The sequence below is a fragment of the Corvus cornix genome, chromosome Z, assembly GCF_000738735.6.
Source record: "Corvus cornix cornix isolate S_Up_H32 chromosome Z, ASM73873v5, whole genome shotgun sequence".
Taxonomy (NCBI): domain Eukaryota; kingdom Metazoa; phylum Chordata; class Aves; order Passeriformes; family Corvidae; genus Corvus; species Corvus cornix.
In genome coordinates, this window is record NC_046357.1 from 22479054 (window position 1) to 22501096 (window position 22043).

General features: G+C 48.7%; 1 protein-coding gene across 7 annotated transcripts in view; it reads right to left on the reverse strand.

Annotated features, from left to right (window-relative positions):
* Positions 1-22043, reverse strand: part of ZBTB7C (zinc finger and BTB domain containing 7C) — a 150670-nt gene that overhangs the window by 47166 nt on the left and 81461 nt on the right. The window contains exon 1 of one of the 7 annotated variants that reach the window (XM_039567638.1): positions 500-621. The exons of the other annotated variants lie outside the window; for them this stretch is intronic. The gene's annotated coding sequence lies outside the window, so the exon portion shown is untranslated. Of the gene's footprint in view, positions 1-499; positions 622-22043 lie in introns of those variants that run through there. 7 annotated transcript variants of the gene reach the window in all.

Sequence of the window (22043 nt, forward strand, 5' to 3'; positions counted from 1 at the left end):
TCTATTCTAAATATTAATCAACTGCCTCATGAGATCTCTTCTGCTTTCCCAGCTGGACATACTGGCAGATCTGTTTTTGCACTGGTATTTCCTATCTAAAACAAATAAACATATAACTAAGCTGGACTTACAAAAAAAAAAAAAAGCCCTGAGAATTGAGAAGTTGTATTGCACAGGTGTTGATGTACAGCCAAAATCTCCGGGCTTGGTAAAGATTCAAGATAGCAAGGAAAGAAATCAGACAGAGATTCACAGGTTTGAGTTCAAACAGCAATTAAGAACACATGTAAATGGCGACAGATTAGTACAGAGGATCGCTCCAACGCGCCAAAGATTTTCAACATGAGCACAATTAGCCTCCGAGCAATAAATTCAAGTACCTTCCCCTCCCCTCAATATCCTGCAAAACCCCTAAAAGCTGGAGGGGGGCGGGGGGGGGGGGGGGTTAAAAACTAAAAATCACATATTTCAGCAGCCAAAAATAGAGCATCTGACCCACCTTCCCTCTCCAGGTGCCGACCCTCGTCCTCCCCTCGGCTGCCGTGGCTGCGCGGGGAATCCGGCAGCGTCGCTCCCTGGGTGTCTGCAGCCAAGCGGAGATTGTCATTGATTTGTGTGCAGAAAGTTAAGCCTTTCTAGGAGCGGTTGGGAGAATTCACTCCCACCACTCCCTCTAAACCAAAAGTATTTGGCACCAGGCCCTCCTCGTCCACCTGTACTATTAAGGTCTAAACAACACCCAGGACACGGACTGATTTTTACCGGATCTGTTCAAGTTTCCTTTTTTAAACCGGCACACAAAGTTCTTCAGAAAGAAAAACTTGGGGGGTTGTTGTGGTTTTGATTTTTTTTTTTAAGGGTTTGTTTTTTTTTTTTAAATCTCGTTTTTCTTACAGCGGATTTATCTCATTCTTTTTGTTCTCTGCTCAGCCAGACAAGCCCCTCCCTCGTCTAACTGGCGACCCCCGATTTGCCCCCACAGAGGTCACTCTGTGGCTGACTTTCCTATGATCTGCTCCACTTCCCCTGCAAACCGTGCACCCATCTGAGATGGGTAAATCTGGGGAGGGGGGTGAAAACCACCTCTTTTGAAAAAAGAACTGGCTGTAATTTAACTAAAAAATCAGGTTTGCACATGAATGACCCAAACAAACAAGAAGATGGAGGAAAGTATCTTCAAACGGGGAGGTTGGTTACTCAAGTCCTCTGTCACTGAGTTGTACTGGTGACAAGACCCCAACCCAGGTGTCCAATCCAAGGAATGAGTGACTAAAAAACCTTCCCAAGTGCCCAGTGTGGGGCTTCCAACCCCCACCCCAGCACTCAGCTTTGGAAGACAACTCCTGGCCACCTCAACTGCACCAGACAGCCAACAATCCCATCCCACATGCACCTCCCGTGGCCCCTGGCCACAAGGATGTCCCCAGAGGAGGATTCACCCCTCGGGAGCCCGTCTCAGCAGCCATGAGCAGCCTCACCTGGCTAAGCCCAGCTCGCCAGCGTGTGCACAACCCCAAAAGGCTGGCCATCATGTTGAATGATAAATAACTGGGCTCTCTCCTCTCCTCCTTGCTGGGTGCACTACGGAGCAGCTTATTCTTGAGATTCTGCCCCAAATTGAGAGGTGACACTGACTAAAACACTGCATTTCATAAAATACTAGTTCCTTTCTGGCACAGGTATACGTGTTTTTGTTAATACAATAAATCCGATGAGAGCAGCTGGACACCAAGTTCCACTTACATGCCTTTCTGATGGTTTTCTTTCAAAGAAGCACATTCAAAAAAAACCCCAAATCACAACCAAAATTGTTTATACAAGAGAAATCTTTCTGAAGGATGAGGCAAAATCAAGTGTAAGATAGCCTAGGGCAACCTGGCACTCCCAGACACGGCTTGGAAGAGCTCCGTGCTCAGCACACGGTTACTTTTGAAACTTTTATTACACGCTTTCTCAGTCCATAGGAAAAAAAACATTAATGCTGTTTCCATCCCCACACCCAAACCACTATCTGCAGCTCCTCTGACTACTGGGTTTCTAAGGAGTGTCTGGGTAAATCAGTAAATGAAGTCGCAGTGAACAATGTGTCTGGCCCGAGATAAGGGCAGAGCAAAACTTGGGCAGCATCCAGTGACTGTCGAAGTCGGAATGGAGAGGAACACCAATTGCCACCCACTGCTTTTCCTGGTACTCCCGTAGCTGGCATCCCCTGGGGGATGGGAGAAACCAAGCAACCACCCACCCAAGCTCCTCAAGCACAAAATCATGCTGCTCTTCATTTCCCACAAAACCTACTTTTTTTTTTTTTTCCCATCAAAAAGATTTGCCTCCATCAATTCACCAAAGCCAATGTGTTGAAGAAAAAATTACATCTGTCCCAAGCTAGCAAAGCATGCTGTTCACGGTGCTGCTTCTCAAAATGGATTATAATCAGGGTGTATGGAAATGTCCTCAGCACCAGGAGGAGCATGTCCAGGGAAGGGAATGGAGCTGGGGAACAGGCTAGAGTCCCAGGAGTGGCTGAGGGAGCTGGGAAAGGGGCTCAGGCTGGAGCAAAGGAGGCTCAGGGGGGACCTTGTGGCTCTGCACAAGTCCCTGACAGGAGGGGGCAGCCAGGGGGGTCGGGCTCTGCTCCCAGGGAACAGAGACAAGAGGAGAGGGAACATCTTCCAGTTGCACCAGGAGAGGTTTATTGGGTATTAGGGAAAATTTCTTCATGGGAAGCATCCAGCCCTGGCACAGCTGCCCAGGGCAGTGGTGGAGTCCCCGCACCTGGAGGGGTTTAAAAGCCGTGTGGATGTGGCACCTGGGGACATGGATTAGTGGCAGAGCTGAGGGAATGGTTGCACTTCAGGGTTTTTCTAGTCTAAACAATTCCAACCCCAAATTCTTGCAAACCAGACCCAGTACTTCCATACAGAAAAATATCTGGGTGTGGACCATGACAATTGAAACATCTCAGTGATAACTTTGAGTCCAAAACCACTGCAGACCAATTAAGTCCCCACTGAACCCTGGAAATTATTTGCCCTTCTATATTTGAAATTAGCTCACTTTTTTTTTTTTTATCATCACCATTAATAGAAGGCTGAACAGGTCTCCTACACTGTAAATGAGAAGAAAATAAAGTACTTCTAGAGAGGTGTGAAATAAGAACAGCAGGAAAAAGAGAAGAAAGGATTGTGCCAGACCCCACCTTGATTCACAAGGATAACAGGAACACCTAGCAAAAATATAATAGAAAAGGTTGCAGTGATTGCTTATCCCAGCTCAGGAAAACTCTAATTTCAAGTATATTGAATTGAAAACTTTCCAGAAGAGTACTTGAAGGAAGCTTGTTTAATCAGAAAAATAAATGATCATCAAATGTAAAGATTTTCATGGGCAAAATAAATTTTGACAGTTTTTCTTTGGGGGGGGGGGGGTGTTTGTGAAATGGTACAGTATTTTCCTTTCATACCTCAGTTTTTCAGGCTGATTTTAAACTTTCTACTTGGAACCCAATAATCAGCTTCAGTGAATACATCTCTGAGAGCCACAGGAAGATATTTTTTGCAACAGGATTTGCTGCATCAGTCACATTTTTCAAAGGAAAACAATTTTCTTCCTCAAACATCCCTATTTCATTGCCAAATTTACCACGGTGGTAAAAAAAACAACCATGTTTTTTTTACAGGTTGATTTTGGTAAGAAATAGATCCCAGAGAAGTATTTCATCCCCCTAAATCTCACCAAAGATGCTTGAAATGGGAAACCTGGAAAAGCCTGCAGAGGTTTTTTCCGAGGTGTCCATCCCACACACCCGCACGTGTTTCCGTTTGCAGTGGTCCGTATCCCCATGAACTCCAACAGGGCAATAAAGTTAAGCCTGGCCTAAGTGCTTCCAAACGCTGGCCTTATTTTAAAGGTGACAGAGCAAGGGGAAGGAAGAGATGTGAGCCCACAATCCTGACAAACACCTTCCTCACTGGGACACCAGCGGGGCAGGAGGGAGTAGGATGGGGACACCTCCCGACTTGTTTAAGGTCTCTCTTGGTGCAGAAATGAGCTGCTGCTTTTCCATTTTCCAAAGGGAATTGTGGACCTTGGAAAAGGATGAATGGGTAGATATTTCCTTGCTAGTAGCCCCACATCCTGCAGATGGGGAGCAGTTTCCAGCAAGAGGCTGAATTACCAGTTACGTCATGCCACAGACTGGGCAGATTCGCTGGTCCAGGATGTGTCTATATAAAAATCTACTGCTGCCATAATACCCTTATCCAAAAAACCAAAAAGCTCTACAGGAAATCAGTGAAAACCAATGCTGATGAAGTGCTTTCCTTAAACAATCTCAGTGATTTCATATTTGAAAGCTTAATGGTTGTAATCCAGATTGATCCTGAGGGATCCCCAGTGCTTTGTTACGGAAAGCAGAAGTCAATGAGGCTCCATTGTCTCCAGTGGAAATACAGTCAATTATTCTACCCAGAGTCCTCCTCAAGGAATGAAAGCACAGTTGGATTTCTTTCAAGGAACAGGGCTGGATGGAGCCAAGGTGATATTGAACAGGTGTTATGTATACATATATTTACACAATATATGTGCAACTACATGGAAGGATTTTTCTACAACATATGGCTTCACTGAGAAACTCTTGAAAGATCTGCCCCCCTGACCTCCCCCTGACCTGGAAATGCACCCACCTCTGGGCCCCACAGCTCCCAAATCCTTCTTGCTCCACAGTTCCCAATCTTTTTTGGTCCTGTGCAGCTTCAGGGTATGAGGAAAATCTCACGTGAGCAAGAACATGGCGAAACATCTGCACAAACTTTCCATTAAACCTGTATTTGGCTAAATATGACACATGCCTGAAGGCAACATTCTGGTCATAAAAATCCCAGAACGGCTTAGGTTGGGAGGGACTTTCAAGACTGTGTCTTTCCAACCTCCCCTGTCATAGGCAGGGACACCTTCCACTAGATCAGGTCACTTTACTCGCTTTCAACGCTTCAGTTCTCCCTTTCTCTTCACTGAAAAAGACATTTGAGTCTGCTTCAGCTTGTCTTGGTGCAGTACTGGGACTGGGTGAGGGCAATTAAAAATAAATGGCAATAAAATGAAATTTAAACACAAATGGATGTTAACAATAAAAGGCACAACATGGATCAAAGATCCTCTTTTCAGAGCTTGATGGCTTGGTGCATAATTTTATTCGGGGTACCTCTCATGCCCCAGGGCAGCTGAAGCCAGGTGAGATTAAAGCCCCCAAGGAGGCCCAGACCACATGGAACTTCTGAACATCCACTTTTTTGGTGCCACCATCCCCAATGCCAAAAAACTTCCTCAGCACCCCAGACCAAATTTGAGATGGGTGGCAAAAACCCAAATACAGCCTGCTGCGGGATGGAAGGGAGGTGCTGGAGAGCATCTGCAAAGACTCAGATGCTACTGATGCTGCAGAGAGCAGCCTGACCTCCACCACAATCACTTTAAACCTCCCTGTGCAATTCACAGTCCCAGCTGCAATTTTGAAACGCTTTCCCCGCCTCGTAATTTCTCGACGGGTTATTTTTGCTTTGCTCTCACACAAAATGAGCCGCAGCTCCTTGCTGGGTCCACTCACACCATCCTACACATGGATGGGCTAAGGACAGCCAAGCCAATGGCCCATCATAGCCAGCATTTCAGCCTCCAAGCATTGGTAAACCTCTGCAGAGATCACTTGCTTTCCTTCCCTGACTGGAAAGTTATCCTCACCCAGAAATAAGAAATTCTGCAGAAGCACCCTGATGTAGGTGGAAACAAATCTCTTTTGCTTTCAAAAGCTGTGGATCAGGCCACAGCTCCTTGCAGAGCATCACATTAATACTGGGAGGCAAATGAACCATTTTACTTCTCCTAGCTGAAAGAAAAAATAAAAATGCAGCTGACCTGATTTACCTTTCTGATAATGTATTTTAAAAAATCTTCCCGGGCTCAGGACTTTGCCAGACAGAATGAGACTGTTTATGTCATGACCACAACCTTCTGAAAAATGCCCCTTTAGATGGGAAAGCTCACAAGACCCTCAGGTATAATGATCTCAGCTATATCAATAACCACATTTCGGCAGATTCATTATCTGCTCGCCAGCCTGCCCGGCCACACAGCGAAGCGTTGCAGCAGGATGGAGTGAGAAAGGAAAACATTGAATTCAGCCCTTCTTCCCATAGAAAAAAAAAAAAAATTGACACTGCAGGTCATTCTTTTCCCTAGCAAAAGCCAAGCTTTTATTTCCACTGTTTTCACGCGGTACTCAGGAGGGAGGACCTGAGCTACACACAATATTGAACACGGCCGATCAATCCCCCTTGAGTGGGTGCAGGAGGATTTTCCTGCACAGCTCCCATCTTCGCTCCCCAGGCATCCTCATCCCTTGCCATCCCAAACTTTACAGCAGAACAGCTTTTTTTTTTTTTTTTGCCTGTTCCCCTCACAACATTCACTCCATTATTCAAGATTTTAACATCCATCACTCCATTATTCAAGGTTGTGACATCCATGTTAAATCTACTCATGGATTTCAGACCACACTTCATAAGAAATTTAGGCTACAAAACAAAGGTTTATTTCATATCTGTATTTTCAAGCAACAGGGACCGTTATGATCATGTATTTTGCCCTCCAGCTTCATACAAAATAAAACACTTCACCCAGTAATTTCTGCAGCAAGGCTCTCATTCCTGCCTGCCCTCCCACATTTAGAAGCAGAAGCAATCTTGGCTGGAAGATTTCAAATCAAGGGGGCTTGCCCTGATCCTTTGGCAAGTGTTTCTAGAAGTTTATTAGTCTCATTATAAAAAAATCTGCACTTTTTTTTTCTTTCCTTTTTTTTTTTTTGCCTGGACATGTTTAGCTCTAGTTTCTGAGCATCTCATCACACCAACCCTTTTTCTGCTAAATAAAACATTTCGACTCTCTTCCCAAAGCGGAGATTTGAAAGCTACAATCCTATGAGTAAGGAGCTGAGAGCTGTGAGCATCTCCCACAGTAACTCACAACAGAATCCCAGAATGGTTTGTGTTGGCAGGGACCCTAAAGCTCATCCCATTCCACTCCCTGCCATGGGCAGGGACACCTTCCACTATCCCAGGTTGCTCCAAGCCCCAGCCAACCTGGCCTTGGACACTGCCAGGGATCCAGGGGCAGCCACAGCTTCTCTGAGTGAAGTAGAAGAAGCCCCTGGAAGATCTCTGCCCCATCACTGAGTGCATCTGCCCTCCCTGCCATGAGCTGTGGGATTTGTTACTGCAACAACCCACAGCTGGGGAAACAGCAGGAAAGGAAAATGACAAAGGACAGATGGGAGAAAGAAACAGCAGCTCTGCCTTAGGTCAGGGGAGAGAGCAAGCAGCCAGTAACTGCTAGGAGAGATGAGGGCTTGTATATCCATGGTTGATTAACCTAAAATTAACATGGCAGCACGGAGATAGGGGGTTAACAGGTGGGTTGAGATGTATAATGGTCTCAACTTTAAAAATCTCAAAGTTTTGGGGGCAAATCTCATCCTTTCTGGAAGGGTTGAGGTTTTGGAGCTCTTGCAGGTGGCTCTGCAAATTCATTAACTCCTCCTTAGTGAATGCAAAGCAATGGAGGGCAGAGAGAGGAATTTTCTGGTCCTCAGGCCTCTCCCAGGGCCCTAGACTGTGTCAAATCAAGGAATGGCCCTCCCAGCAATGGAGGCAACACAGCAGAGACTTCTGCTCTGTGCAGAGTCACAGAGCAAAGCTCACAACACATTCAGCTGCATATGGAAAGGGACGGCGAGCAATGCCAGCAATATTATAATGCCTTTGTATAAATCAGCAGCGCAGCCTCAGATGGGAAGAAAAGTAATGATGCAGAAAAGGCAAGAAGTGTTCAATCAATATTTCTGCTCCGCATCTGGAAAGAAGGCAGGACGAGGTGCTTGTATCACATGAGGAGGATGAAGTACTTTCCACTCCATTAGTAACCAAGGAGGTTGTTAAACAGCATCTACCAGCGATAAACAATTTTGAATCAGCAGGCCTGGATAACTTGCTCCCAGGAGCCCTCCAACAGCTGGCTGAGAAGCTCTCTGGCCTGCTGATGTTAATTTTTAATAAATCTTGGAATACCAAGGAAGATCCAGATGGATGGAAGCATGCAAATACTGCACTGATCTGCTAAAGGGGAAAGTGGGATGGCCTGATGAACAGGTTGGCTTGCCTGCCATCAGTCATGGGTAAAATAATGGGAACCCTCCCGAGAGTCACCCAGAAGAGGAATCAAAGGATGGAAATGCAGCTCATGTTTGTCAGAGAGGTTCTGCGGCCAACACACCATGTCAAACAAAGCTGATTTCATTCTCTGAGTAGATTACAAGTTTGGTTAATAAAGATAATTGCTTAGAGATAATACACATATGCTTTTGTACAGCATTTGATTTACCAGGGCGTGGCATGTTGATTATAAAATGAGCACTGCATTATGAGAATAAAGCACATGTGCAGGGAATTCAGAGGGGATCCCAACAAATAGCTGTCAGAGGGGAATCGGGCTGTTTCCAGGGGGATTTCACAAGGCTCAATCCCAGCTCCAATATTCAGCATTTTCTTATCTGGAAGCAAACATAACATCACTGCTGATAAATCAGCTATGTACCAGACAAACAAGAGAGGCCAAGCCATCTGAGCAGAGCTGAGATGATGACAGCCCAGCATCTGGCTGGGGTCATCACTGCACCTCAGAAGGTAAGAGGAAGGGGACAGCCAGAGAAAAGCAGAGGCGGGATGCTCAGAATCGGGGTGGAGATGCTGTAGCAGGTGGTGGTGGGGACCACATACTCCCAGGGAGATGTGCACCCCAGGCTCAGCAGGAGGGCAGAAGGTTGGATGTCACACATCTCTAAGGAAAACTTCTTGGAGTGGGTATCAGGAGGTAAATCAGAGCCTGGGATGAGGAAGGCCAGGATGAATGACTCCATGCTGCAGGACTTTGCATCTGGGGTTGGATATTGACCAGGAAAGGACGCATGACCCAGAACAGCCCTTTCCATGCTTTATTCTGACACTGACCTTTGTGACCCTGAGGAAATCAACCAAAGCTTGAAGCAGCTTTTTGTAACAGGAATATCCCATCTGGCCTTTCGCATCCCTGAGCTTTATCTGTCCCTTGGGAAAACACTCAATGCATGGGCAGACACCTCAGTGACCCCCAAAGGGAAGTACAGAGGTACCAGGCACGGAATGACACCCCTGTGGGCAGCCCGAACACCTGGATACCTAGGCCTTGTCTGCTGCTCCAGACCCATAAATCTAGCTGAAAGAAAAGGTTTTGAGAAACCTTTAGCAAGCCTAAAAGCTCAAACAACCCTACATGAAGCAGCTTTGCTGCATGGTAGTTACACCAGCATCACTTACACTACCCTTACCACCCTCCTCAGCAGCATCTCTTTTTTTTTCCTGAGGCATCATCAATTCAATTTAATTTTAGTTTGGTTTATTTCTACTCTTCCATCCTAGAAAACCAGAAGTTACTCATATTCACATGGGGCACATCATGTTTACGAAAAGTTGCTCAATCCTGGCCGTGGCCAGCCAACATCCATCCCTTGCTTGGGTAGATGCTGGAGAGATGTGGTGCTCAGAAAATTCATGTGAGAGTGCATTTCTCTAGGTTCAGAGCAGAAGAAGGCCCTGTGGAAGAGAGAAGAGTGCATGCCCACCAGCTCATGTGTGCTCCTCACTCTCAACCCTGGGGCATGTCCATGTCTTTGGTCTTCAGAGTATCACAGGAGCAAGGAAACAGGTCCTTAGTGATTCAGATACACCAAGCTAGGTCCACAGCAGCAGTTTCTTGCCCAGCCTTCACTTGTGTCTTCCCCCAGCTCTGGAAGGACAGTCTGGTACCTTCTCTTCTTCCTGTTCCTTCTGCAGTTGCCTTGGAAGGGACCAGACCTGCTCAATCATGCAAAAGATGAGAGGAAACCTCCTCATCTCAAGAGCCAAGAAAGCCCTGACCAACGTCATGACCACATCAAGGTTAGGCACCCTCACTGGACCTCATGGGGAACCCTGGAGCAGCAAGGATGGGGAGGAGGGTCTCACACTGGACTGACACTGTGACATTTCTCCTGGAGAGTGATGTGGGAGGTTTGTTCCCTGATCCCAGCCTGAACCAAGCTCAAGCATTGCTCACTTCCACATGCACCAACGTAGAGAAGGTGGGCAGCGGCCTCCGTGAAACAGCCTCACAGAAAAGGTAGAATTTTTTTGATCTCATGTCTTTCTGTCCTCCTGAATCCAATTCAAGAAAAATTTAGCTTCCAACCTATTTTTTTCCATCTGTCAAGATTTGCAGAGGGCTTCTCAATACAGCACCTGTCCTAAACATTCAGTCTCCCATGGGAACTGGAGATGAAGTCTGGCTAAGGGCCAGGCTGGCCTCATATTTCCATTTGACTCTGCCACTGAGCAGTGATGGAGAACCTGCTGCTCAGACTGTTCCTCAATGGCTCCTCTGACTGCTCCTACTCCAGGGACAGAATGAGGTCAACCATTCAAGTCCCAAATGTTTAACCCAAACAGGCCCCATCCATCAATACCTGAGCAGTGGATTAGAATACATTGTTATTGCTGAAGGGGAGTTGAGGGGATAAGGTATTAAATCAAAAGTCTTACCTAATGCTAGACATTACAAAATGTTTCAACCTTTGCCAAAAGGAGAAAAAAAAAAAAAGACAGTTTGTCTTAAAATCACTGAATGCCAACCAACAGAGTTTTGGTGAGGTGATCCAAACCAAAAGGTGAAGCTTTCTTCAAGAATACTGCAGCCACCTTGTTGGGCTGCCCAGATGCAAGGTAAAAAACAGGTGCCCATCCAAAAAAAGACCATCTCACCTCTAAATGCCACTGGGAAGATGCCGCAGGTACCAGCCAAAGACCATGGACACAAGATCATCTTCCCTATTGTGATCCCCTCCCTCCCACTACCAAAACTGTCAGGAGCTCACAGGAAATTTCATCTCCCCAAAGAGTCACTAATTTTGGTTGCCTCTTCTATCTCACCTGAATGTATTTGCCTCATCTCCAGAAACACTCAAGGTCGGGTTTGATTTGGCTTTGAGCAACCTGTTCTAGGGCAAGGTGTTGGAATGAGAGGAGCTTTAAGGTCCTTTCCAACCCAAACCATTCTGGGATCCTGTGATTCTGTGCACTAAAGGGGAGATAGGATCACTACAGCATCACTCCTCAGCACGCCTTCAAGTCTCTGTGCTTGGCACAAAACCCTCAGTGGGTGAGAGCCCTGCCAGGGATTGCCCTGCTGCCTTGCCTGCCTCCCACCTTCTCTTCCTCCCCGGCTCTGCATCCATGAGCAGCCAGGCTGAGGAGCAGAGCGCGACCACAAGTACTCCAATCCCTCCAAAAAAGGCATTACCTCCACTCCCACCTTCCTCCTCGCCTCCAGCTCAGCTCCCTGGGTGTTTTTCCTCCGCCACAACTAACACTTGACGAGGCAGAACATCCCCCCCCCGCTCCACTCAAGCCCAAGGGAGGGTGCAGCCAGAGTAAATTACTTAGAAGAGAAAGGAAAAAAATAAAATTAAATAACCACAGCAGACAAAGGCTTCTTGTCTTAAAAGCCTTACTCAGCCAGCACATTGGGCAGGTTGGCACCATGCTCAGGTGATGCTGTGCAAGCAGGGGCTGTGCTGGGGTTGCTCTGGGCACCCCATTGCAACACCCTCCCAAATTCAGCAACAGGAACCCCCAGTGTTCACCCAGGCACCCAGATTTTTAGCAGGTGAGTAGGACCCAAGATTCCATGTTTAGGGAGATGTGTAAGACCTGAAAGGTTTGGCTCTGACTCCTCCAGCAGGATGCAATTTTTTCAACAGGTTGAACTTGTAATTGTGTATTTTTCTCCCCTATATGAAAAAAAGAAAAAGGAGGAGGAGGAGCAGAATGGACTCATTTATCAAGTGCAGGCAAACACTAGGCTGGACTCAGAGTCAGTGACACTTTGTATAATGGCATTCTAGTTTGTCCTCCTAAATAATTTGTATTTTAATGAGCCCTCTTGCTCCAGCAGTAGTTTGTAGCCCCCACACTTTCTCAGGTCCTTCTGTGCTTTAATTTGATTTTTTTTAAATTTCCGGTGTCATATTTTTATTAACAAAAAGAAAAAGAAAAGCAGGCTTGCTTCCCTCCTGGCTTACATGGGAGCAGGTAATGAATCTCTGAGCGCAGGAGTCGTCTCGGCTCTTATCTCCATGGCCTTGCTGTTCCCAAACCTACTTATTTAAAAAACTCCCCCATCATGAGATAATGGGAACAGAGAAAGTCAGCAAAGAAACAAGAAGGCAATCAGGATCTCTACAGAAGCAGGGGAGCACCATGATTTCCACCTGTTCTTCTCCTGCTGGGACAGGTCTTTAGGTCAAGATACCGTAAATGAGAAGAAGTCGCTTCAGGGAGTGCAATCACGAGAGATGTGCTCGACATCAAAAAGCTGTTTTGCAGTGCTTGGTCTTGCTAAAGGCTCCTCCATTTGGGTCATGCTCAGCTTGCCGTGAAGTGGTGGCAGCCCAGACCTTGCAACCCCCGTGCTGGTGGTGGGGTGGCTGGGCCAGGGTAGCTGGGGATAACTTGCACCCAAATTCCAGGTGCTCTGGGCTGAGGTGTCCTGCCTGTCTGTGGTGGGTCCCTGGGGAAGAGCAGTGAGGCTCTGACCCCATAGCAAAACTGTGTGGGGCAGAATTGCCCCATATTAGTCACAACACAGCTGCGGGTGAGGGCACTTCCAGGCCACTTCACCACAAATTCTGACCCATCCAAACACCAAGCCACACTTACACCACTTGCTCCTGGAGGTTCCTTGAGCTAGAAGGTGCAGTGGGTGCAGTGACACCCTCTACAAAGATCAGCAAAAGAGAGGGAACCAAAGGTTGTGGCAGCATCTTCCCTTGCCCACCTCTGAACCCCATCACCACAGATTCCTGCTTATGGTGGGGACAGTGACACCCCCTCAGTCCAAGTGCCAGGCATTGGCCCAGCTGAAGGATGGAGCAGAGATGGCTGAACCAGTCAGGAGGAGGGAATGAGATATGGTGAGGGCCACACACTCCTCGACGTGAGCCTAACGAGTCTCATTAACAGCAAGGACTTTGTTCTGCAGCTGGGTGGGATGCGGGTGGGGGATGCAGGATGACAGAATCCTGACCTTTTCAGGCAAGGAAAGAGCCCTGGAAAGGTGACAAGCTCTGGAGGGGTTTGCAGCCTAAGCCAGGTGAGGATTGGGGTGATACTGATGAAGCAGACACATCTAGGACAAGGTGACCCAACCAGTCCACCCCCTTTCAGGTTCCCTCCCCAGCATTCCAGGTCTGTGGGAGAAAAGAGCCACCAAACACTTAAGAGAGAGGTCAGAAAAGCAGCATCTCCAGTCCACACAGTTTCACTGGGAGACAGGATAGAGAAGAGTTTATAATCAAGACTATCCAAAAGGGAGGCTTGGCTTAAAAACCTGCAAAACCTCAGCAAACCTGGTTAAAACGTCAGCCTAACCAGGCTCAGCGCAGCTCTCCCCTTCAGACTGGGGAAACAAATGTTACAGGTTTATACACTAATTTATTTCTACCCATTTAACAAATTAATGTGTCCCTCCCATCCCCCTTCCCTGGAGTAGCAGGCTCTGTAGCTCAGATTCAGTGATACTCCTACTTCCCAAAGCCTTGGAGATACGCTTGACCTTCATTAGTGCCCTGCTTTAATTTCCACCCTCCCTTTGCTAACCCTCCCCGATGGAACTCTGCCAGGCTTTCTCCCTCCCTGGGGACCATCCTTGCTGCTATTTTGTTGGGTTTTAATCACCTTCTACTTTGATGCCTCCAATCTTTTACAGCCTTCCCCCATGCTGTGCCATGTCACCGGCCTTTTTGGGAGTACCAGATGGACCAGCCAGATTACTCTTAGGAAATATCTACTCTTTCCTTGGTTTCTTCCCTACCCTGGGAAAAGCTTCAAAGCTGCTCTCCCTGCTGGCAGGATTCCTCGCAGAAAAGCTCTGTGGACAAGGCCAGCAATCACAGAGTCCCAGAATGGTTTGGGTTGGAAGAGACCTTAAAGCTCATCTCACTCCACCCCCCTGCCATGGGCAGGGACACCTTCCACTGCCCCAGGGTGCTCCAAGCCCTGTCTCACCTGGCCTTGGACACTGCCAGGGATCCAGGGGCAGCCACAGCTGCTCTGGGCAACCTGTGCCAGGGCCTCCCCACCCTCACAGGGACGAATTTATTCCCAATCTCAAAACTATCCCTGCCTTCTGGCAGAGGGAAGCCATTCTCTCTTGTGCTGGCACTCCATCCCTTGTCCAAAGTCCCTCTGCAGCTCTCCTGGAGCCCCTTTAGACACTGGGAGGGAGTCTAAGGTCTCCCTGGAGTCTTCTCCAGGCTGAACTCTCCAGCTCTCTGTGCCCAAGCAGCCTGGCATTACGGCTTTAGATCTCATCCAGGCTTCACCAACTGCCCTAACCAGCCCAACACCCACAGGCTGATGCACCAAACCCCAGCTGTGCTTCCAAGAAGGTGCTCTCTCAACTCCAACAACCTCAAGATTGTTTTAAACCCCCGAATAAAGAGTAATCACTCTTCCAGGTCTCATTTACAGCTCTTGTTTTCGTTACCACCCCCAAACAACATCCAAGCCTTATCTGAGTGTTAAACTCCCGGCTTTGGAGGTATCCCCTGGCAGCCACTTTCACAGACTCAGCCCAAGGGCAAAACACTTTCTCATGGACACAGCTGCTTCCTTAAACAGACCCTGTGTTATGAGATAGGGAGATCAGACAGTGTACGCTCTCTGGCCACTCATTAGCTTAGAGATCCCCTTCTCCCTGCCTCTGTTTGGCTCTAAGCCTCCCCCACAGCTTTTTCCAGCCTCTCTCTCAGTGATTTTTTCCTCTGGCTGGTAATTGTTCTCATTGCCCTTGGCTCACAGATGGTCCTTGGAGAGCTCACTGTTGATGTGGTGCCAGGTCTGCTCCATTCCAGCTGCTAAAGGGCATTAGGAGACTGGCTACCACTGTGCAGAGACCTTTTCTCTGCTCCATCTGCCCTTCCACACCCAGGCAATCACTGGAAAAGGCTTTGCTCACCACAGCTGCCACAGCTGGGCCATGCCTCGGCCCCATCCCAGCATCCAGGTCACCCTCCAACCCCTCTGCCCCCCACGCTAAGCCTCCCCATTCTATCTGGATCTCCCTACCCACCCTTCCTCCCTGACAGTCTCTCCTGCCATGCAGCTGAGTCACTTCCCCTTCTCCAGAGCTCTCCTTCAAGTTTTCCCATCCCCTTTGGCTTGGGAGCACCCCTGCAGTCCCAGTCCCAGCAAACCTCACCCACAGAGGGGACTCCTGTGCTCAGGGAGCAGCCCCTGGGCTGAAATCCTTTATGCTGACAAACACCAGCACAGGGTGCCCAGAGCAGCTGTGGCTGCCCCTGGATCCCTGGCAGTGTCCAAGGCCAGGCTGGACAGGGCTTGGGACAGTCTGGGATAGTGGAAGGTGTCACTGCCCATGGCAGGGGGTGGAACAAGATGAGCTTTAAGGTCCCTTCCAGCCCAAACCATTCTGGGATTCCAGCCCCTGGGGTCCAGCCCCGCTCCACGGGGACAAACTGGGACTGCCACCCAGGCAGGATGGATGTGAGTGGAAGAAAACAAGGGGGGAAAAAACACAGCAGAGCAGAGAGGAGGTGAAAGGAGGTCTTATTTTTCTCCAAGCCAAGTTGTTTTTGGAGGCACAGACACTGGGTTCATTCATGAAGGAGCTAAGTGCAGGGTTTTCAACGGAAACAATGAATTAACAGGGATGAGCAGCAACAGGATAAATGACCTTTTTCCTGCCTCCCAGAGTGTCCTGTTTCTTTCCTAACCAAGCAGCCAACAGCTCCTTTAGCTTCAAGGCACTCAGCCCCAGAGACCTGGTGCCTCTAGAGAAGCCCAAGGGCTTAGAGAGGAGCTTTCCACAGAACCTCCTTCCCTGTGGCTCCACACCCTCCCCACTAAACCCATGGGAGCTGGGGGCTACAGAGAACCCCACATGGCATTTGGGATGTGAAGAATGGGTGTTGCCACCCAGCAAGGCAACAGCCCCATGGCCAAAGCCATCATGGAATGAAGCTGCAACAGAGAGATTTCAGGCTGGAAATCAGGAACAGGCTCTTTACCCAGAGGGTGGTCAGGCACTGGAACAGTCTCCTCAGGGATGTGATCATGGCCCCAAGCCTGACAGAGTCCAAGGAGCATTTGGATGATGCTCCTATGTTTGGACAGTCCTGCAAGGAGTGGCAACTTGGACTTGATGATCCTTATGGGTTCCTTCCAATTCAGAACCACAGAATTGTTTAGGTTGGAAAAGCCCTCCAAGACCACCGAATCCAACCATTCCCCAGCACTGCCCAGGCCACCACTGACCCATGTCCCCCAGTCCCACATCCACACAGCTTTTAAATCCCTCCAGGGATGGGGACTTCACCACTGCCCCGGGCAGCTGTGCCAGGGCTGAACAACCCTTTCCATGAAGGAATTTTCCCAATATCCAACCTAAACCTCCCCCGGCTGCCCCCTCCTGTCAGGGACTTGTGCAGAGCCACAAGGTCCCCCCTGAGCCTCCTTTGCTCCAGCCTGAGCCCCTTTCCCAGCCCCCTCAGCTGCTCCTGCTGCTCCAGCCCCTTCCCAGCTCCGTTCCCTTCCCTGGACACACAAGATACTCTATGACACTCATGATTCCAAGATCAGTGCCCCGAACACCAACCCATTGAGACCCAACCAAACCCATCCATGGGAGAAAGATCCCAGTCCACTGAGAACCCAGTACCCATCACCAGGGTGCAATTTCTCTTCAAAGACACAGAAGGGAAGTGGTTTGACTGGCAGTTTCTGCTATCTCAAAATCTATCAGAGGGATACACTACCCTATGCTAACAGAACGGATTAAAGCAGAAGATAAAATGCTGTTCCATTATCTATTTATTAAAAGCACCACTTGAACTGCTTTTATTCAGTGTACATCTCCCAGTAAAGAGGCACTCCTTGACGGTGTAAATCAGTGAGCAATTGTGTTTTAACAGCCTTTAGAATGGCATTTCCCCACGCTTTTAGACAGAGTATCAGACAGAAAACCTCTTCCAAAACTCACTTATCGTAACAGGCGAGATCACAGAGCTCTTTACTGCTCCTCTACCACCAAGACAAATACAAAATGGGCTTCTAAAGCTCACAAAGCAGAGATCATTCCCATTTCTGCTGCATGAATATCCTTAATGACAGGACAAAATAAATAATTTTGTTAGCAGGGGAGAACTGCAGCTCCCACTGACGGATGGGACTCCTGGTAGGCGATGAAATGCAGGCTGCAGCTCCCAGCCCGATGATGCCACCTCTGTGGTAGCTGCGGGTTCTGTGGGAATTAGCTCTTACAGAGCCAGCAAGGATGAAGCCACTTCGAATCTAGCAGTTCTCTGATCAAAAGGGGAAGAAATGATGCCAAACTTTCAGCAAAAGATTTCAGGTGTGAATATAGCAGTACCTGCGAACTGCACAACAAAAGGGAGGCTGCTGGACTCTCTCTGCTTCACCAGAATAAATTAGGCTTTTGCTTGGTTGAGGATAGTTTTCCATCCCAAGAAATACTCCCCCTTACTTTTTGTTAGGCTCTGCTGCTTTGGTATTCTAATTTTATTTACAAAGTGTTTCGATGAAGAAACCTGGAGCAAGAGCATTCATGAGCTGGTTGGATTTCAAATGCTGGTGGAAGACAAGCACAGCAAGCTTCACCCTGAGCCGTGGAAGTCAACGAGGCCTCCCCTGTGGACATGAGCAAATGTCAGATCTGATCAGGAGAAGAGGGAAAGGAGGGAGGCACATGCATGGGGAAGGACACCCATGGTCTGGAAACTGTGTGAGCAGACGGATGGATGGAGGCAAGGTTTGATGGAAGGAGGGATGGATGGATGGATGGATGGATGGATGGATGGATGGATGGATGGATAGGCAGATGGATGGATGGATGGACGGGTGGATAAATGGACAGATGGATGGATGGACGGATGGACAGATGGATGGCTGGATGGATGGATGGATGGCTGGATGGATGGATGGATGGACAGATGGACGGACGGATGGATGGATGGATGGACGGATGGACAGATGGATGGATGGATGGATGGATGGATGGATGGATGGATGGATGGATGGATGGGTGGATGGATGGTGACCACATTGCTGCTGTCAGAAGGACCTCAGCACAGTGGCAGACTCAATGCTGTGGTTGATGTCATTGCTCCTTCCTTTCCTGTGGCCACCTGCATTTCACCACCTGCTGCAGATGAACTGGGGCACTGCCTTGCTGGGGAAGGCCCAGGGCCCAGCGGTGTCACCTGCAAGGACACCCCTCCTTGGGGTGGTTACCCAGCCCCATGCACCCCAAACTTCTGGCTGCTCTTACACAAGCTGAATTCTGACAGGGCTGACAAACCTGAAAAATCATTTCAAACCACAATCGCTTCAAATTCAGCCTGTGACCTCCTTGGCAGGATCTCCCTTCAGCACAGCAGCCCCAAACAGGAGCTGACAGTGCTTTGCAACCTTTTGAACCAGCACTCAGGTCCCTTGGGTACTGAGGGGAGGGTTTCTCTCAATGGCATGCAAGCTCCCCAGCTCTGACAGCCCTGCTCTTGGGCTGCCTGGGAGGGCACCAGCATCCCATTCAGCGGTGTGAAAGGTCACTGGGGAAGGTGAACTTGTCACCAGGAATAAACCGCTACACAGAAGTTGTGTCACGTCTTCTCTCTGGGAGGACGGAGCCAGCCGAAGCCAGAGAAAATCTCTCCTGACGCCGGTGGGGTTTGGATCTGTCCCGGAGCAGCGAGCAGAAATGCCAAGCAGCCAGGAGTAAAACCTCTCCTCAATGACATGGGTTATCAGCTGGCGTGGAGGGAGCCTCAGGGGACACCCAGGGCAGGTGTCCCTTCACACTGAGATGCCAACCAGTGCAGCCCGACTATCTCCTTAACGTAAGTCACCCCATTACCATAAAGCCTGGACAGTGCCAGCTTCCCAGTCAGGCTAAATAAATCCCTTCCCTTTGCCTCCCCTGACAGCTCATCTTATCCAGAGGTATTCTGAGACAAGAGCCACCAGCACAACAGGAAGAATTGTAAGGGTCCAGCTCACGAGAGCGTGGCTGATCCCCTGTGCTCCTGAAATGTTAAAGTTCCCCAGATGAACCTCCTGGTTTTCCACATTTTACTACCTTTATCTATCAGAATGATGTTAGAGAAGATTTTATTTCTCTCTGAAATGGGTAGCAAGCCAGAAGCAGAACTACAGCAAGGGTGATCCACATGGAAGGGAAGCAAACCTCGCCTGATCTGCTGGGAGGAAGAAACCAGCACCAGCCAGCAGCAGTGCCTTACCTGGCTTTCCTGGCTCAGCAATGTCCTAGGAACCTGAGCACGGGTCACAGACCCCCTGAACGAGATGTTCTGCAGGGGAAAAGATCATGTCCTGTCACGCTCTGCTTGAAGCTCAGGAGAAAGCAGCCCAGACCAGGGGGATGATCAGCAAGGCCAGCCCCTCAGCCCGCAGTGCTGGCAGGCACAGGCTGACACAGGCAGGGGTGTCACCACATCAAAGGGCTGTCAAGCCCATGTCTGGCCCCTCTGCTCCTCCCTGAAATGTGGGTCAAGCCACAAGGTGACAGCCAGTGCTAAGGGAGTCATCCCTGCCCACCAAGGTGCTTCCAGCACTGTATCAAAAACTAAAGCCAAGCAATAAAAATTAAAAGAGAAGTAACATGGATCATAAAACCCAAGCACAAGACTAAAAAGTCCCTGGACACTGATGTATCATTAAGACAGGGCATGAGACTCCCCTCACAGGGTTGCCAGGTTTCCTTTCCATGAGAAATCATCCAGGTTTCTGATTATTGTTTTATCAAAGATGGGTCAGGCTTTTGTCACCTGGCTCTCCAGTGTTAAGGAAAAATGGTGGTGGAAAGGCTTGGGGCTTGTGTGTCACCCCTGTACACCACTGCTTGTGCCTCATCCACCCAGGGGGGCCTTTGTGGCTGAGACCATCAGTGCCCTGAACCAATGACTGCACTCACCCTGGTCAGGAAGGGTGCAATGGAGAACTGCTGGACAGATCCACAGAAACATGGAATGTCTTGGGCTGTAAAGGAACTATTAAAGGCCATCTAGTCCAGCCCCTTTCCCATGAGCGGGGTCACCTTCCACCAGACCACGGTGCTCCAAGTCCCTTCCAGCATGGCCAGGGATGGGGCATCCACTGCCTCTCTGAAAACTGGTAACTAAAATAAATGGTCCCAGCCTAATGGGACTGCTGGGTTGTCCTCTGATAAGAGAAAACATTATTTTGTTAAAGTTCTCCTTCCCCCTACCTTGCAGTGATCTGTAACTCACAGGCATCCTCCCCCATCCCAATATCCCATTTTTCTCCCACTTCTTAAGGTTCCACTGAAACAGCAGCCCCAGCACCAGGAGTTTTATGGGGCTAGAAGTCCAGATTTAACTCTTTTGGACACAGAGCTGAGGTTTTAATCATCCCTGGTCACTGAGGAAAAAAAAAAAAGGGGGGAGATTCACAGCCCCCATCACCACTGCCCATCATCTCCATCCCCCACTGGTCCAGCCCTGCTGGCCCATTAACATCCCCTCCTTCTTGTAAATATTTCCTGAGCACTCCTGCCCGCCCTCCTGCCCTCAATTAATCGTGGCCTGAGGGAGAAGCAGGTAAGAAAGCACTCAAATTTAACTGATCTCCACAGATGGTAAAAACAGAGCTCAATGAGACAAACACAGGCAGAGGGGATGGGCAAGGGCACAGCAAGCAGGACAGCAGAGCCCCTCTTGCCCAAACATCCTTGCCCAGCTGTCCTCATTTCCCAAAACTTCAGGGCATTTGAAGAAAGTCTGCATGCCACAAGGTTTTATTCTTTGCTCTGAAACAGGTTATCCTGGCAATCAAAACTTCCCCTCTGCTGAATCCCATACTCCCAGAACCATCAGGCCTCTCCCACCAATCCCAGTGGGGTGGATGTCCCACCAGCTACACTCATCTCATGACACAAGGCAGAGGCTGAGCCCACACAAGCTCTACAGCTCCCAAATCCCATGGGAGCCTTAGAGACCACTGCATTAGGAGCCACTGCATCTCAGAAGCAGCAATGGCAAGAAACCTCTGGAAAGGCCAGGTTGGATGGGGATTTGGAGCAACCTGGGGTAATGGCAAGGTGTTCCTGCCCATGGCACGGGGTTTAGAACTAGATGAGCTTTAAGGTCCTTTCCAAACTAGACCGTTTACTAAACCATAAACTCTATGATAAGTATCTCAGGCTCCAAAGAGCACCTCCAGCTTCCATGGGGATGCCAGAAACACACCTGGTACCTTCAGCAGGGTACCCAGCTCTCAGCTCCAGCTGCAAGGAGCCACAGGTCACCAACAGAGCAGCCCTGGCTTTACACAAAGGTGGTTTTGCTGGAACAAAAGCAAAGGCCACAGAAATAGGTTGATTTTTTTTTTCTTTTTTCCTAAGATGTGACTAAACTCCACGAGCAGGTAGTGCCTGGGCATCCTGCAAGCATCCTGCAAGCAGTGCTTTCAACATGAAGGAACAAAAGGCTGCGGTGGGGAGGAGAATGGTGGGAAACCTTACGGGCTCCCGAGATTCATTTGAGACCCGGTGTTTGCAGCACAGGCTGTATTTCATCTTTTCATAAGTAACTCTTACCAGGAAACATTACAAAAAAGGGGGCATTTCAAGGCAGAAAAGTTGGTCGCCAAACGCCATTTTATTTTATTTTTTTTAAACCTTTTGTTAGCAACTCTTCTGGGGAGCAAATCCAGCAGAGGCAATACAGTGCAGCGTGCACTCCTAAATTAGTTTCCAGGCACTTGGGATGCTTTATTATTCATTTCCTCCGAATATTAGGTAATGCCTTTCACCCCTTTCAAAGTCTATACGAGGGGTCTTTGATGCAT